The sequence below is a fragment of the Pseudochaenichthys georgianus genome, chromosome 11, assembly GCF_902827115.2.
Source record: "Pseudochaenichthys georgianus chromosome 11, fPseGeo1.2, whole genome shotgun sequence".
Lineage (NCBI taxonomy): Eukaryota > Metazoa > Chordata > Actinopteri > Perciformes > Channichthyidae > Pseudochaenichthys > Pseudochaenichthys georgianus.
This window is the reverse complement of record NC_047513.1, coordinates 23,430,282-23,449,548: the sequence shown is the minus strand read 5'-3', so window position 1 is coordinate 23,449,548 and position 19,267 is coordinate 23,430,282. Positions and strand designations below refer to the sequence as shown.

Below are 19,267 nucleotides of genomic sequence, written 5' to 3'. Positions count from 1 at the left end.
CATTGTTTGTGCTGTAAATCGCTCGGGGGTAACTCTCGGTGGTGTCTTGGGGCTGGTCTTGGAAGTTGGTGAATATGAATACGGAGCATTTGAGAGTGTGTTTAAAACCACAAAATTGGGCCAAACAGAGCATGGACAAGATAACACAGTAACCTCTTCCCAAGTACAGCATCTGTTTGTGAAGGAATGAAGCTAACGGTGCAATTTGTGCCTTAGAACCCCCAGAAACATGTGCTTTAAACCTCTGACCCACCTAGTTGTTATAAAACTGAGAAAGTAAACTCCAACAAGTACTCTTACACTTTTCTTTTTGTCGCTGCTTTTAATTGAACTATTCATATATTAAACTGCACTGTAACTTTTATCCATGTATTTTTCCTTTTAATGTTTATTTTATTAGCTTTTCTTTTTAATGCTTAATGTCTTTCATTTTTTGTAAAGCACTTTGAATTGCCTTGTGTTGAAAAGTGCTATATAAATAAACTTGCCTTGCCTTGCCTTGCCTTACTCCAACAGAGACAACATATGAAGTTGTTTGTCCTGGTTTGTGTGTGTTTTCTGACCTGGCGCCCTCTATTGTTGGGATGACGGCTATCAGCTCAATGAGGCTAGACTCTGGCTCAGTGCTGCTTTCAGTAAAATGCGAACAAAATATGCCAGTTGCTATTTGCCAATTAGCACTAAACAGCTGAATAACCTTCGTTTTGCAGGCATTAATCAGAAAAGTAAAATATTGGAGAAAGAGAAATTTGCTGGAGGAGAAAAATGTCCTTAGTTTGAATTGTCTAAACATGGATGTTTTAAAAACACATTTGAGTTAATATGGGATTTTTTAATAAGCAATGCTAGTGGCTATAGATTAAACAACAGTGGATAACCAGCAGGACTGATCCACCTGTGGCCATTAATGTCTGTAGCATAAATGGCAGTCCATCATAACATTTTAAAAGATATTTCAGTCAAGACGCAGGGGATCACCAAAGTACGAGAGATTCGTCCTCTGGGAGCCATGAATACCTGTACCAAATGTCATGACCACCCTCAGAGTAATTGTTAGTCATGTGGATCGCTTGGCTTAAAACTACTTAATTTAAATTGTCATTACACATGCCATACCAGCACGAGGAATGTGGATTTAAACTATAAGCAAAACAGTTTATTTCAATGCTAAGAGGTTTTTTAAGATATAGAATCACATTCTGTTAACCACAGCAGCCTATTTCTTTACTGCTAAAACAACGTTTGTTTTGTGTGTACCTCAGCCTTTGCTTCTCAGAGAAAACCAGCATTATTTGATCACAAGGGGTCCTGTTACAAGAAACAATAACATCTGTCATTTTATCAAAGTGTCTGATCAAATGACAAATGCTGTTCACACCCACAAATCTCCAAACTACGAAATGGAGAGGAGCGAGCAGGAAACAGCTGTCTGATGCTGATGTTGTGATTGTATAAGAACACTTGAAAGTCTCTTTTAGCAATAGCACATGCTTTACAAATTACTCGGACGCCAACGATAACAAAGCCCTTCAGTTGACTTATAAGCATCTGTAAACATCCCTCTCTCTCTTCCTTCTTGTTCTCGTTCTTGTCTCACTGCCCTCTCTCTTTCTTTGTCTTTCTTTCCTTCTTCGCTCCTCCTCTTGTGTCCCTGTGGGGTTTCTGCTGTCATGCAATAGTGTGAGTATGAGAGGAGATGATCTATGGGCTTCTACACAGGAGCAATTAGTCAAAATAAATACAGAATGGAGAGAGGGAGATACAGTAGAAAAATGTGAGGTGAGACAGAGGAGAGAAGATCACAAGTATAGGAACAAAGGAAATAATAAGCAGGGTAGGACTCTGAAGTAGAGAATATTTCAGACTTTTCCTTAAGCAGAGTTTCCGGTGTAGAGGAAAGATAGCAAAAGTAGACAGATGACTCTCTCGCAGAGGTGATGGGGAAAAAGGTTAACGCGTGCAAAGAGAGAAGGAAATAAATGGATCTGGGAGAAGAGGGGTTAGTCTGTTGGATTTCCAAGGGTAGATAGAAGAGGAAGAGTAATTAGGTGGAGAGATCCAAAACGGGAGGAGGGACAGAAAGAGCAGCTGAAGGAGAGAAATGAAGGAGTGCAGGTTGATAGGGAAGGGAATGAGTGATAGAGGAGAGGACAAAGAGAGTGTTTGAGGGGGAAATAAATATAGGGAAGGAAGGAATAAGCAACGGGAGGCAGGAAGTGGTCGTGATGCTGGTTGGCATTAAGCAAAGGAGGAAGGAAAGGAGCCAGGGAAAGTAGACAACCTGATCTCACCAGAATGCGTGACTCCACCACGACTTCTTAACACCACAATGCGTGGTGGAGTCACGAACTGTGTTACATTTACGTGTCGGCACCACGCACAACAACCCCTATCTAAAGTGAATGAGGCTCCTTTGTCGTGGTGCACACACGCATTTCTACAACGTCCCGCAGTGAGCTTTTATTCTATAAAACGTGTTTTAAATCTACTTTATAGCTTGTAGTAACTCACGGGAGGCTTCTTTTATTTTATTTGTATTCATAATTATTTTTATTTTTCGTCAGAATGTAAAAATTACATTAGTTACGAATTTGTGTTCTCAAAAAACATTGCATTGTGTGTAATGCAACTGTGATTTTTATTAAATTAGTTAGTTTTTAAGGAAGGACTGAGCTTCAGCTGTGTCAAATAGATTGTTCCCTTTAGTTAACGTTATTTAAAAGATATTACGAGCGTCCATTCCCATTGGATAACGGAGAATTTTACACCCGGAAGTAAGTTTTCTCCTTACTGTCGATTGATTTTACAGTGATATATGAACTACTCATCGACTAAAAAACACAAGATTATCCTTGTTAATTACACAACATTGATTGGTTTGAATTGTGAACAATGCTTTTGTATTTTCCCCCTTCGATTCGGAGAAACAAATATTTTTTCGGAGTTTTTGGATGGCAGAAGACACTACACTACCCAGAATCCTCAGCTATCGTTTGGGACTACACCATGTGCTTAGCTTGACAAACCCCGTGATCAGTCCTCAAGCTCTGTGATTGGTTGACCTCCAACTGCATTCCATGAAAAAAAAACGTTTCGTAAAAGAGAAAATCATACTTTATTCAGCAGTGCTTGCTTTACTCTTTGAAAGTCATCACATGAATGCATTGTAATAAATGGTTTGGCTGCATTAAATATTACACATCTGTCGTAGTTCTTTATTTATCTCCAGATCAGAATAGACCGGAAACTATTCTTTTACAGTTCTGTTTTAATTTCACAATAACGTTAGTAGTAATATTTAGTTTTGATATTATTGTTTTTTATTAACTTCTAGACCGCTGGGTCATGTTAAGACCATCTTTTCTGTGTTGCTATGGGTTTTTTCCATCGCTTTTGTGTTACAAATATCAAAACAATAACAAAATAATATTCGTCGTAAACTAAACCGGAAACAGCAGTATATTTTATTTTGTTAACACTGTAAACTTGACAGCTTTTTAACCCAAACCACCTACTGGTTAAAGCACGTTATTACACGTTTAGAGTAATTGCAATGCAGGAAGATTGTGTTGCTTTTTAATGACTGTTTAAAATGCCTTTTTCTTAATGTCTTTCATTTTTGTAAAGCACTTTTGAATGTTATATTTTATGAAAACATTTAAATATTAAGAGTACATACAAAATAGTGGGAAAGTAGAAGGTCAATGATATAAATATAGAATAGAAAATATCAAGAAGATACTCAAATGATATCTAGAATAAAACAGTGTAGTGCCTGATAGGAGGATGTGCTAACTAATAAGGCTTTATTTAAACATTAAAGAATACTTTAGGTTAAGGTCTTCTTTTAAATAGGAAAAAAGATTTGGGGGTATCTATCTACAGATAAATATTAAGCCTGACAAAGTCTAAATTGCATGGTTTGTTTTGGAACTTGACAATCAACTTTCCTGCAATGTTAACTATGTTGAAGCACTTATTTTAAATGATATTATACACATTAATTATAATCTTATGTATGTAGATAGTATAAGAAATGTGCAGAATACGACAGTGTAATGGTGGAGGTACACACATATTGATAGATGTCTTGTAATGCACTGTTGAGGAACCTGTGACCCAAGTTTTTCATTCATTGCATAACTACACTGTTGTGTATATGATATGTCAATAAACCTTAGAAAATCTTGAAATCTTGAAAGGGATGTACAAAATAGCAATTATATACAGTCTTTAATGAACTATTAGTAGAGAATAACGAGTAATGAATATGCTTTAAACGGATCTGCAGATACATATTTAGTCTTCTCAAGCACCAACTATCAAATATCTCGCCTGATTGTTGGCACTTGACAATCACGTGATTGTTAGTAATTCAGTGAAGGTACCTTCACTGAATTTCACTCAGGTGTAACTAAAGTCTGATTTAAGGGTTGTTTATATTTCACATCATTAATCCAAATCTGTAAAGTAACTAAAATAAGTGTAGTGGAGTAAAAATACCAGGTTAACCTTAAAGAAAGCCCTCAGGATTATAAAATACCCCCATCACCCCAGCCACAAACTGTTCTGTCTGCTGCCGTCTGGCAGGCGGTACCGCAGCATCCGGACTAAAACCACCAGACACAGAGACAGCTTCATCCCACAGGCTATACGATTATTAAACACCTGAATTTAGAAACAACATCCATAACATTCATCTGGCTGCTACTTAGAAATTATTTATCCAATATATCATATTCCAATCACTTGTATATAGACTCTTATTGCACTATTTCACTATTTTTTCTGTGTATCTGTTTTATTGCGTAGCACTGTTGGAGGACCCTGTGACCTAAGGGGGGAGGAGGGGGGGAGGAGGGGGGGTAGGACACGTTCGATTCCTGTTTTGAATAGTGTGCCGTCGATGGGTTTCATTCCATTTCAAAGTCCTTTTTGACGCTCTGTGTAAACTTCGCGAACAACATCCAATCACAGCAACACACTCTCACTCCCTAAGCGTCCAGGAGCGACGTTTGGTCAGTGTCCGCGGCATCCAATTGTGACGCTCCTAGGCTCCTTCAGCGTCATAAAGGGACGCAAATAGCTTTCAACTGATTGCAATGTATTCCCATCTGCGTCGGGATTTGACGCTCATGGAAGCACGGCATTCGTTTGTGTCGGCTGCCCTTAAAGGCAATGTGAGCGTCCATTCCCATTGGATAACGGAGAATTGTACACCCGGAAGTAAGTATTCCCCTTACTGTCGATTGATTTTACAGTGATATCTGCACTACTCATCGACTAAAAAACACCAGATTATCCTTGTTAATTACACAACATTGATTGGTTTAAATTGTGTGCAATGCTTTTGTATTTTTCCCCTTCGATTCGGAGAAACAAATATTTTTTCGGAGTAAAGGATGGCAGAAGACACTACACTACCCAGAATCCCCAGCTATCGTTTGGACTTTTATTCACCATTCATTCCAATGGCTGGCGTCTATGTCACGTGATCTTCAAATTTCTCCCCGCAGAAAAATAAAACATGGCCGAACTTCGTTTTATTCTTGGTGGAAAATGCCTATTTTAAATTTAGTTTGGCCATTAAAATGCATTTTGATGTCATTTGATGCGAGAAATATGAGTTGTTATTTCAGATTATGTGTGCAGTGGATGTACATGATCTTTAGTTTGCTAGTTATTACGAAGATTACTTCAGGAAATCGCGACGTTTTCATTGTTACCAAGGTGGTTGCTAGGGACGCTGCTATCGATATTATTTCTGTTATGTTGTGTAACTGTTTAATGGTGTTATCTTTATTGCTACCCCCTTCCCCGTCAATGTATAGTGTTGGTCCACAGCGCAAACATATTAGTTTAACACAATCCGCATCTAAAGATACGTTATTTTCCCCTGTGCAATTCCAGTCTCACATCTCACAGCACATCGTCATTAACAAATACCGGAAACAGACCGAAAACATTTAAAAAAATAATAATAATAATTTATTCCGAGTGTGCTTGCTTTTCTCTTTGAAAGTCATCACATAAAGTCATTGTAATACACGGTTCGGCTGCATTACATATTACATATCTGCCGTAGTTCTGTATTTATAGAGCCCTGATGAGAAGACTTTAGACAAACATGAGGAACTGAAAACGTAACGTGGATCATAAATATATCAGCCATTAAACAACATCTTACATTTCTTTTCACACAATACGTCTCCTTGCAGTATCAACACTAATTCGGCTCACTTTTATATTTGATCCAATTGGTAGATAGGCTGTATTTACACCATAAAGGTGCACAGCTGATATAAAGGGACACCTAGTGGTTAAAGCATGTTATTGAATTTCATTATTTTTATTATTAGATATTAATAGGATATCCTATAAAGTATATTCATTACTCGTTATTCTCTACTAATAGTTAATTAAAGACTGTATATAATGACTATTTTGCACATCCCTTTCAAGATTTCAAGATTTTCTAAGGTTTATTGACATATCATATAGGCCTATGGTGTAGTTATGCATTGAATGAAAAACTTGGGTCGCAGGTTCCTCAATAGTGCATTACAAGACATCTATCAATATTTGTGCATACCTCCAGCAATGTTAACTATGTTGAAGCACTTATTTTAACTGATATTATACATAATGTATTATACTCTTATAAGATGTATGTAAATAGTTCATCTCCGGCCTTGTCAGGTATTGAACAATCAATAAATAAAGAACACAGAATTGTTGAATATAAAACACAGAATTTGTGTGATTATACTAAATGATTTTCAAATAAACACCACTGCATATTTAACTGTTACACATGCTGATGTAATGCAAATGTTCCAACTTGGGATCAATAAAGTATATTTTATCTTAAGCTGATCGATGGCTACTGCCATATTTGCAAAATGTGCCTCTGAACCTTGACAAGTGCATGTTTCAGGCTTATCAATTAATGTAATGTAATGTTATCAATTAACAACAGGGGTCACAAACATAAGACCAGCTGTTAAATAAAGCTCTTCTGACCTTAGCTGGCATGTGTGTATATATATTAATACTGCCCATTATGGGCACAAGCAATTTTCACCCATTTATTAATTATATGTTTTAAATGTGAGTGTTTCCTATCCCCTAAACCTCCAGGGATGTACACAGTTTAATACTGGCAACTTCTTATTATGGGAAATACGAAAACGTCTTTTAAAACTATAACTCCCAGTAGAGACGTCCCATAGAGAACATGTTGCAAAACAGAATAGCCAGCATGTGTAGTTCTGGGGATGGGGTGGGGGGGGGGGGGGGCGCGGTGGACCCGTTCAAATCCAGTTTTGGACAGTCTGCCTTGGTTCCATCCTATTTCAAGTGCTGTTCGAGAATCGGCTTAACCCTCGGAGCACACTCTCCAATCACAGAGCTTGAGGACTATCACGGGGTTTGTCAAACAGAGCACATGGTGTAGTCCAAACGATAGCTGGGGATTCTGGGTAGTGTCTTCTGCCATTCTTTACTCCGAAAAAATATTTGTTTCTCCGAATCGAAGGGGAAAAATACAAAAGCATTGCACACAATTTAAACCAATCAATGTTGTGTAATTAACAAGGATAATCTGGTGTTTTTTAGTCGATGAGTAGTGCAGATATCACTGTAAAACCAATCGACAGTAAGGGGAATACTTACTTCCGGGTGTACAATTCTCCGTTATCCAATGGGAATGCACGCTCACATTGCCTTTAAGGGGAGCCGACACAAATGAATGCCGTGCTTCCATGAGCGTCAAATCCCGATGCAGATGGGAATACATTGCAATCAGTTGAAAGCTATTTGCGTCCCTTTATGACGCTGAAGGAGCCTAGGAGCGTCACAATTGGACGCCGCGGACACTGACCAAACGTCGCTCCTGGACGCTTAGGGAGTGAGAGTGTGTTGATCACAGAGGTTGAGGACTGATCACGGGGTTTGTCAAGCTAAGCACATGGTGTAGTCCCAAACGATAGCTGAGGATTCTGGGTAGTGTAGTGTCTTCGGCCATCCTAAAACTCAGAAAAAACATTTGTTTCTCCGAATCGAAGGGGGAAAATACAAAAGCATTGCACACAATTCAAACCAATCAATGTTGTGTAATTAACAAGGATAATCTGGTGTTTTTTAGTCGATGAGTAGTGCAGATATCACTGTAAAATCAATCGACAGTAAGGAGAATACTTACTTCCGGGTGTACAATTCTCCGTTATCCAATGGACGCTCGTAATACAATAGAGGGGACATGATCATTATCTTTTAAATAACGTTAAAGGTCACATGTCATGGCCATTTCCACTGATCATAATTCCATTGTTGAGGTCTACTAGAATAGCGGCTTGTTGCAGCTCTTGCCCCCCCCCCTCCCTGTGAGCCCAGTGTGCTCCGATTGGTCGGGACCAGTCGGGACGTTGTGAATCGCGCTGAGCTCCGTGGAGGTGTGATTTCCTTGTTTAGCGATACACAGCGAAACACAGCCAATCTCACCCTGAGCACACAAAGTCACAGCCGAAGTAAAAACAATAAGTGTGGCTTGATATTGAGTAAGAAAAAGGTTGATAAACGCTGTGAGAATGGGTCTGCAGAGAGAATTTTGCCGCGATCCCAACTGTCTGTTATCAGCCTGCAGCCAGGGAGGAGAGATCAGCAGAGCTGCCTGCACTGAGTGTGTGAGGAAGTCCGTGGATTGGTCAATTTGGACCAATCAGCGGGGGCTTAACGTAATGGCTCGGCGGACGTAACGTAACGGCTCCACGGATTGGTCCATTTCGTTCCGGGAACGACATGACATCATGATGTCCCCGGAAGAATCAAATGGACAGTGACGTATCTCCAACGAGGCGTTTTGGGGAGGTATTTTCTGTTTTAGAGTTTTACTCCCTCCATGGTGTACTTTGAGGGTTTTGACTCTGCAGACCCTTTACATGCATTAAAACCTTCATAACACACAAGGGGACGGGTAATAACCGGAAAAGCATGACATGTCACCTTTAACTAAAGGGAACAATTAAACTAATTTAATAAAAATCACAGTTGTATTACACACAATGCAGTTTTTTGAGAACAAAAATTCGTAACTAATGTAATTTTTACATTCTGACGAAAAATTAAAATAATTATGAATACAAATAAAATAAAAGAAGCCTCCCGTGAGTTACTACAAGCTATAAAGTAGATTTAAAAAACGTTTTATAGAATAAAAGCTCACTGCGGGACGTTGGAGAAATGCGTGTGTGCACCACGACAAAGGAGCCTCATTCACTTTACATAGGGGTTGTTTGCTGGTGCCGACAAGTAAATGTAACAAAGTTCGTGACTCCACAGCGCATTGTGGTGTTAAGGAGTCGTGGTGGAGTCACGCATTCTGGTGAGATCAGGTTGAAAGTAGAACGGTAGGCGAAAGAAGGATACAAGAGAGAAATTAGTGTAGGGACAAAGTAAAAAGATGAAAGGTTAAGAAAATGGAAATCTGGTTTGTATCAACAAAAAACAGTTGTCAACCTGCCACAGTAGTAGTCGCTGAGATTTAATTTGACCTTGAATATGCATGAGTAAATTAAAAACAGCTGAAAGTTATTTTCCTTTTTAAAGAATCTATGGAATAGAAACATCCAAGAACAATGCTTGCCTTCATCAGGTCTTTGCAGGTAGGGTGTGAGGAAGCGCACACACTCCCTCACTAACATGTTGGTCTTAACTATTTGTTTGTTAAGAAAGGTAGTACATGTTTGTTCTGAGTTGCCTTTATTTCAGTTAAAGTTATAAAAACAGTTTACATAGACAAACTAATAAAATGCGTCTAAATTCGTTTGTCAGTCTGTAAAACACACAAGCACCAAGTAATCACCATTTCCTTTGTTCAGACCTGGAGGCCATCTTGTCCCAGTGCTCAAAGGGGGAGCACGCCTCCAAAGTACTCCTTATATGTGCCGTATGATTAGGCGGAGTCTTGGACGCGATTGGTCAGGAAATGTGTGATTTTATGAGTGTCAATTAGGTTAAAAACTATCCGTTTTAAGCAGACCTTGTTGTTCTTGAAGATATCATATTTATGGCGATGCAATAATGAATTTACTTAAGCCTTTAGGGTTTTATTAAAGGTAGACAACAGTGTTTAATTTTGTATTTAAGCCTTCACTCCGCTTTTAGAACTATGACCTGATTGGCCAGGTTGGAGTGGGAAGGCGGGCCGTCTCCTATAAATGTGGTTGGGAAGAGAGGGGAAGGGGCATTCGTTTTTGTGTTTGTTCCTTGCTGGTGAATGCAGCACCAGGCATGCAGTTTGTGTTTCTGTGGAATAATGTGGAAGGCTAAGAATAAAACGCCTGTTTATTTTTTGCAAGAAAACCCTCTCTCCACGTATCGTTCTTTCACCTGCACCTCACATCGTAACATAGGGTTTGATCAGATTTGATTGACAGTGACATGGCAACATAAACAACCACCATACATCTGTCTTTATATTTAAATTAAATATTTAATGGGTGCACAGACAACAATCATCATCTAGCCTTTCCTTTGCACACAATATACAGTATGTCTGTCAATTCTACCCAACCACAGTAATCCACTGTCAAACATAGGAGGCTATGGTATATCCATGTAAACGTGTTAGCGTCAACACCCTGCTCTGGAGCTCTGGAGCTGACACCAGACAGGCTGCAAGTCTCTGCTCTGAGGGGCCACCAGACAGGCTGCAGGTCTCTGCTCTGAGTGGCCAGCAGCTCTGTCTGTGTCTTACCCCGAGCCTGAGGGGCCTCCCGTCTGACAGCCGGTCCCAACGCTAAGACCCGCTCCGACCATCTGTCTGAGCCGGGCAGTCAGATATTACCGCTGACATGTCATTCTCCTTCTGTTTTTCTACATACGTATCAATGTCACTGAATTTACACTGTGATTCCAAAACCTTGTGGCAGTTGTTAAATAAGTCCATTACAACTTGGGTTTTATTCTCAGAGGGGTAATAACTTTGCATCAGCCAGGTAAATAGTCGAGAAGCAAGAACCCAGTGACATTCATGCCAAAAAGAAATACAAATACGAGTGTTGAGTGTCTGGTTAGCCAAAATATTAAGAAGAGAAAATGAAAAAATATAACTGAAACTGTCCATTAAAAACATGCATTAGAGTAGCACACCGTTTCATATGCATTCAATTGAATACTTTGACATACATTGGATGCTTGGAGATGAATCTTGCAATAATCTATAATTGTCTTTTTTCACCTAATATACAAAGTAATTTATCAATCCAAAGAATATGTTTGATATTTAAATGAATATGTTTTCTGTGAATAAAAACATGGAGAAGCGGCTTGTCTGTGAGAATAGCTGGTCCACCTTAAAGGTCGCTAGCTTCAGGGCTATCCCATTCATTCATTCAACAAGTGGCAGTCAAGACACATCCAAAAATTGGTTTGGGTCTTGATAAATTATGAATAACTTATAAATAAACTGGACAGTGCCCACCTAGAAGAGAGGAAGCGTAAAGCATTTTGAGTGGCTCGTAATCAATCAATCAATCAATGTTTATTTATATAGTAATGAGTTATCTTTCTATGGCTGAATGTAAGCAATAGCTTTAATAAAAAAGCAGAGTTCCCCTCCATTCACTATTACATAATCTGAAAGTGACATGAATCATAATTTTTTAGAGAGTGCCAACCAGTGTGCAGTAGTAAATGTTGATCACTGAATGGGGTTACAAAAAAGGAAAATGATGCTCATGGGATCCATTCAAGGGTTTTGTTCTCTGACGGCGTTTTCCCTGTTCAAATTTAAGGTGGTTCCATTCAACAAAGACTGACGTACGACATAAAACAATTATGCAATTGGGTTGAGGGAAAAGGGAATTATTGATGCATAAAATTGATTTTTGTAATGAAATGTAATTGAAACAAGTCGCTTTAGCAGGATGTCTCAAGCAATGATTACAAACAAGCTCACGTAGCTTTGTGTGTTCCTGTAGCCTATATGAGGCCTGATGTGTACGTGACTCATTTATTTACTGTAATTACACTAATGTCTCCAAATGTGTTGCATATGATTTATATTGCTTTAAATGTGCGTGTGTGGTTTGAGACCTGCATTTTCTTTTGCAACTTAAAGGTCCGATGTCATGCTTTTCTGGTTATTACCCGTCCCCTTCAGGGGCGGCGCCAGTGGGGAGCTAGGGAGTGCTTCAGCACCCGCCAGGATTGCCAAAGCACCCCCTAAGCCAATAGTATGAAGCTGCAGCGTCGGAGACAGCAGTTACAGAACCGCAGTTACAGAACCACACACAGGTCCCGCATCACGTGACGGGGTCCCGCGTGACGGCGGCACGTGACGGTCAACGCACGTTCACATGAATGTTTATATATATATTCTGTTAATTTAGTTGAGAATTTCAAAAATATAGTCTTTTATATGTATATTAAACAACACTGTTAATTTAGTTTTGGGTATGTTTATAATTCTCGTTTCATTATTATTCAAAAGAAAACAACACTGTTAAACACTGTTCCTTCTACAGTATCATAATTCTCGTTTCATTATTATTATTAATAAATCAAAGGTGTCTTCGAAGAGGTGCTAGATTACTGAAAAACAACTGTTAGTGTGTTCATGCACCAGCCTGCAAAAGATAAACAAGCAGTTTGACCGAGAGGCATTTCAGTTCAGAATACATTTTTATTTATTTTTATTGCGGGGTCTGCTGTTTCTTCACTGGGGGTGAGGCAGGGTCTGCTGTTCCCTCTCGAGGGAGATAACCTGTCGTGGCACTCTGAATATTGGCTGAAGGGTTCCCTCCAGCAAGCTTCTGGCCTCCAGAGTCCAGAAGGCAAACCTTTGGCCATGCCTTTGAAACAATAAGAACAAGACGTCATCTAAAGTCTAAAGCGGTTCTGTAACTGCTGTCTCCGACCATTTCTTAGTAACTTTTGAAGTACTGTTACTAGACTACAAAGCATTAGTCAAAAGCTCTTGCAGCAGAAACCTATCTGTTAGTGCTATAGCCACATTTAAGGAAGAGATTCCACCAATACTTAACTCGATAGCATGTCTGCATGTAGGGGAGGAAACTTATACAAAATGTACACCACCCCAAATTGATCATGTTGTTGATAGTGCTATAGATGCGCTGCGAATAAAATTAGACTCTGTTGCTCCTTTGAAAAAGAAGAAAATAAAACAACATAGATTAGCTCCATGGCATAATGCCGAAACCCGCAAAATAAAGCAAAAGTCTAGACAACTTGAAAGGATATGGCGTTCCACTAAACTTGAAGAATCTCGTTTAATTTGGCATATTACTCTCAATGAATATAAGAAAGCACTGCGTAAAGCGAGAGCAGCCTACTACTCTTCATTAATAGATGAGAATAAGAATAATGCAAGATTTCTTTTCAGCACTGTAGCCAGGCTGACAGAGAGCCACAGCTCGATTGAGCCTTCTATTCCCATAGCACTCAGTAGTAATGATTTTATGTGCTTTTTTAACGATAAAATTGTTACTCTTAGAAACAAAATTAATGACCTCTTGCCTTCGACCAGTATAGTGTTATCAACAGCTCCCGGAATCGTAAGTTCTAATATTACACTAGATAGTAAACTAGAATGCTTTTCAGCCATTAACCTTGAACAACTACATTCAATGATTCTCTCTTCTAAACCATCAACGTGCATGTTAGACCCAATTCCAACTAAGCTGTTGAAGGAAGTTTTTCCATTAATTAGCACTTCTTTATTAAATATTATGAATATGTCTTTATTATCAGGCTATGTTCCACAATCATTCAAAGTAGCAGTGATAAAACCGCTTCTTAAAAAGCACAACCTCGATCCAGAGGTTTTAGCCAACTATAGACCTATTTCTAATCTTCCGTTCCTCTCAAATATTCTTGAGAAAGCGGTCGCAAAACAGTTGTGTGATTACTTAAAAAACAATGATTTATTTGAAGATTTTCAGTCTGGCTTTAGAACACATCATAGCACAGAGACAGCTCTGGTTAAAGTCACAAATGATATTCTAATAGCCTCAGACAAGGGACTTGTCTCTATTCTTGTTTTGCTCGATCTCAGTGCTGCATTTGATACTATCGACCATGATATCCTATTGCAAAGACTAGAGCACTTAGTTGGCATACAGGGAACTGCTTTAGGCTGGTTTAGGTCCTATCTATCTGAACGCTCTCAGTTTGTACGTGTTAACGATGAATCTTCCACGCAAACCAAAGTTACCTATGGAGTGCCACAGGGCTCAGTGCTCGGACCTATTTTGTTCACATTATATATGCTTCCGTTAGGCAATATTATAAGGAATCATTCTGTAAACTTTCATTGTTATGCGGATGATACTCAACTATATTTATCAATCAAGCCTGATGAAATTAATCATCTAAATAAAATTCAAGACTGCCTTAAGGACTTAAAAACGTGGATGACCTTAAACTTTTTGATGTTAAACACGACCAAAACTGAAGTTATTGTACTTGGCCCGAAGAATCTACGAAACAAATTATCTAAAGACATACTAACTATGGATGGCATTAATTTGGCCTCCAGTGAGACTGTAAGGAACCTTGGTGTTATATTTGATCAGGATTTATCCTTTAACGCCCACATAAAATCAATTTCAAGGACCGCCTACTTCCATCTACGTAACATTGCAAAGATCAGGCATATCTTGCCTCAAAACGATGCAGAGAAACTAGTCCATGCATTTGTTACTTCTAGGCTGGATTATTGTAACTCTTTATTATCAGGGAGTACCAAGAAGTCAGTCAAGTTGCTTCAGCTGATTCAAAATGCTGCGGCTCGTGTACTAACCAGAGTTAGGAAAAGGGACCACATTACTCCGGTTCTGGCTGCCTTACACTGGCTCCCTATAGAACACAGGATAGAATTTAAAATTCTTCTTCTCGCCTACAAAGCCCTTAATGGGCAGGCGCCATCTTACCTTAAAGAACTCATTATACCCTACTGTCCTACTAGGGCATTGCGTTCCAAGAATGCAGGGTTGTTGGTTGTTCCTAGAATCTCTAAAAGTACAATGGGAGCCAGAGCCTTTTCTTATCAAGCTCCACATTTGTGGAATCAGCTTCCAGTTTGTGTTCGGGCGGCAGACACCCTATCCGTTTTTAAGAGTGCGCTTAAGACCTTCCTTTTTGATAAAGCTTATAGTTAGGGCTGATTAGATTCAGCCCCTAGTTTTGCTGATATAGGCTTAGTTTGTCGGGGGACATCTTACTTCTTCCTTTTCTCTGTTTATACCCGTGTACACTCATGTTCCGATTAACCCAGCTTCCCCAAATGTCTTTCTTTTTGGTGTCTATATACGCTGGGATCCGGAGTCATGGATGATCCTGCGGTCCTGTGTCCTGGATCGCGAGCGCTGGATCTTGAGTCGTGGCTGTGGTCCTGGATCATAGGTCCTGGATGGATATCCTCGTGGATTCATCTTCCTATTATATACACACATGCATTTCCAAACATTTGGACTACCTATGTTGCAAATGTATTATCTTTTCAATTTACACACGGCATCTATTGCACGTCTGTCCGTCCTGGGAGAGGGATCCCTCCTCTGTTGCTCTCCCTGAGGTTTCTCCCATTTTTCCCTTTAAACTGGGTTTTCTTTGGAAGTTTTTCCTTGTACGATGTGAGGGTCTAAGGACAGAGGGTGTCATATTGTCATACTGATATTCTGTACACACTGTGAAGACCACTGAGACAAATGTAACATTTGTGATATTGGGCTATATAAATAAACATTGATTGATTGATTGATTGATTGATTGATTGATTGATTGATTGATTGATTGATAAAGTATTGCATAGGCTAAGGCATTGGTGCACAATTGATATGCATTAATAATCTCAACAATAACTGACTAAAACACCTCATGCAATATTACAAAACATGTCAACATGATGACACTGTCTGATAAATGGTAAACAGGCAGTCAGCACAGTAAAGATTATTTACAATGAATTCAAATTGTAATACAATGACTATTAAAGAAGCATTTACACTGAAGACAGAACTTAGGCTACTGCTGATTTAATGTAGTGGACATATTGACATGCTTTTGTCATCCGTTGAAGTTTAATTAATTAGCTGACTATAATTAATCATTAGGGTTGGGAAGTTTACTTTTTTTAAATGTAGTAGGTTACAGATGAGTAATTACCCTGTTAAATTGTAATAAGTAATGTAACTTGACTATGTAACTATTTGTATTGAAATTCTAATGTTAATTATGGTTATTTTATGTTTTTTGTGAGTCACTTTGGATAAAAGCCTCTGTCAAATAACATAACCATAACATACAGTTTCATTAAACAAATACACAAAATGGTTAACAGTTGGTTTTGCAGCGAGTCATCATAGGCTAACAGATTACATTTAGCACTTGTTGCTTGTATAGCTGTTCAATACAACAGAATAGTTGTTAACTTTAAAAAAAACATGATTCACATTACTCACACTCTTACTGTAATTAGTGATTCAATTACTCAACTATGACACCTAGTTGGGCTTGCCAAAATCACGCTAGTTTCATTAAACAAATGATCAAATATGCTAACGAAGCTAATGCTTTTGCCGAAAGCTATAGCTAACAACTAGTTGTTTTACAGACTTTAATACGGTTAGAAGCTATCATAAGCAAACAGATGTTTGTTTGTATTGCCTTAACACTATCATAGTTAATGTTAGCTAATCACACTTCATTTCAAGACACCGGAATTGTTATTAATGTTAAACAAATACAACTGTAAACGTGCTCCGTCACGTGCCGCCGTGACGCGGGACCTGTGTGTGCGGTTCTACAAGTGCGGTCCTGTATGACTGTTGTCTCCGACGCTGCAGCTTCATGCTACTCCCCTAAGCACCCCCAAGAAATATATATATTTTTTTTTTTTCCGAAAATTATTATTATTATTAAATTAAATTAGAAAAATGATTGATTACATCAATGCAAATGTGAAACAAACAAATGTTTGAGCAAAAACATAAAGCCAACACAGGTGATATGATTAGGCCAATGGCCAGCACCCATTAGATTTTTGACCTACCCATAGGCTAAATTACTTTGTGACACTTGAGTGACTTCCTGTTAGCTAGAGCGCCAAATTATTTGCTAACAGCAAAGTGGAAAATGATCGTGTTCTTGTCCTTAAATGTCCACTTGTAGACACTCAATCAAAACCACCTGAAAGTGAGAGGGATTCTGCACATAATAGGCCTCGTGAGTACAAGTAGCTTACTTCTGGGTCTCTGTGTTTCATTCAAGCTCTGCTCTGTGTGCGTGTGTGTGTGTGTGTGTGTGTGTGTGTGTGTGTGTGGCACGAGACATTTTGTGTGCGTGCGCGAGCGAGAGAGAGAGAGAGCTCGCGCACCGGTGGGTATCTACCGGAGATCGTTGAGGTTAGCATCTGGTGCTAGCTAGCCAAGCTAACGGATATAAGTAGCTTTTTCAACATCAAGGTGGAGAGAGAACTCTCTCCTGTCAGACTGAGAGAGTCTCAGATAACCTCTGCTCAGGTGACGTAAAGGACTCTGTGTTTAGATTAGATAGTTTACTTTAGTCTAGTTATCTCAGTGGGTCTCAAACGGTTTGTTTTAAAAGGGGAGTGATTTGTAAAATATCTATAAAGAAATAGAAAATCTGTTTACAGTTCTGTTTCATACGGGTGTTGAGAGATGAATCCATAGATCTCTTCATGTTGCTCTCAAAGTGCACCAGATTGATGCTTTTAACTTCAATATTTAAAAAACAAATCTTCCCTGGGGAGCATGCCCCCGGACCCTCATAGAGGAGGTGAGGTCCACTACCCACTTGTAAAAATAGCACTTTACCCCTGCTTACACCTATATGCCGTGAGCTGATTATCGAGCCTTCATTTTAACAGTCGCGGGTACACTGTGTGTGCGTGTGGGGAGTGTTGCAGTAGAAAATTCAACTGTGCTGGTGCATTAATGGGAAATCCTTAATGTTTGAGCATCCTCTATGAAACGTCAAGCTACCCCACAGCACCCCCTAGAGAAAATCTCTGGCGCCGCCACTGGTCCCCTTGTGTGTTATGAAGGTTTTTATGCATGTAAACGGTCTGCAGAGTCACAAACCCTCAAAGTACACCCTGTAGCGAGTAAAACTCTAACACAGAAAATACCTGTCTATGCTGCCCCAGAATGCCTCGTTGGAGATTTCTCTTTTACTTCCTGGGTACACTGAAGTGACCCATTGGACCAATCCGTGGAACTCCTCACACACACACACACACACACACACACACACACACACACACACACACACACACACACACACACACACACACACACACACACACACACACACACACACACACACACACACACACACACACACACACACACACACACTCTCTCAACAGCAAAACTGTGACGCACTGGGGGTGCTAGTGGAGCCTCGCAGTGGCGAAACTGTGGCGCGCTTACACTGTATGTGCACCGCGTGTGGGGGGTGCAGGTGCTAGTGGAGTCTCGCGGATGGGGGTGCTGCAGCCCCCTCAGCACCCCCCTTCCCACGTCCATTCGCGATGTCTCGCTGTCTCGCAGATCCCACGCAGCAAGCAGGAAATGAACCCAGCTCACACTGTCCGCTCCTCGCAGCAGCGAGCCGCGTAACGTCCCGCCAACTCGGCACCCAGATCCCACGCAGCATTCTCATCCGTTTGTCCTTACTTGTGTCATTTTATGGTTGCTAACGCCATTGTAACACATAATCACTGATGTTCCACTGTAACGGTGGTGGACTCATCAGAACAGAGTGGGCGAGCTGACCAATCCAAGCACAGTGGGCTCACAGGGAGGGGGGGAGCAGGAGCTCCAACAAGCCGTGTAGGACAGAGAGTGAACACACATACAGAGATGCTGTGTGAGAAACTAATGTGAGTTTGGAAAATTGCACAATATAACTCTATTCTAGTAGACCTCAACAATGGAAATATGATCAGTAGAAATGGCCATGACATGGGACCTTTAAATGCTAGTTTGAGAAAATACACACACAAATAGTCAGATTACAGAATTTGCAAAACTATAAGAGTCCACTGTGTGGTATTATGGGAAACCTGCAACATTAGCTGTCTATCAGCACTGCTCAGCATCATTCTGCACTTCATTGGCACGGGGGTGTTTGTTTGTGTGGATGGGTGTGCCATAAAAGATGGATTCAGGTATGAACAGCTGGTCCACTTCAACTGGGTATTTAGAACTCCACACAAACA

General features: G+C 39.7%; 1 protein-coding gene across 1 annotated transcript in view; it reads left to right on the top strand.

The window, feature by feature from the left end:
* Positions 1-19,267, top strand: part of kcnh8 (potassium voltage-gated channel, subfamily H (eag-related), member 8) — a 79,092-nt gene that overhangs the window by 9,099 nt on the left and 50,726 nt on the right. The window lies entirely within an intron of this gene.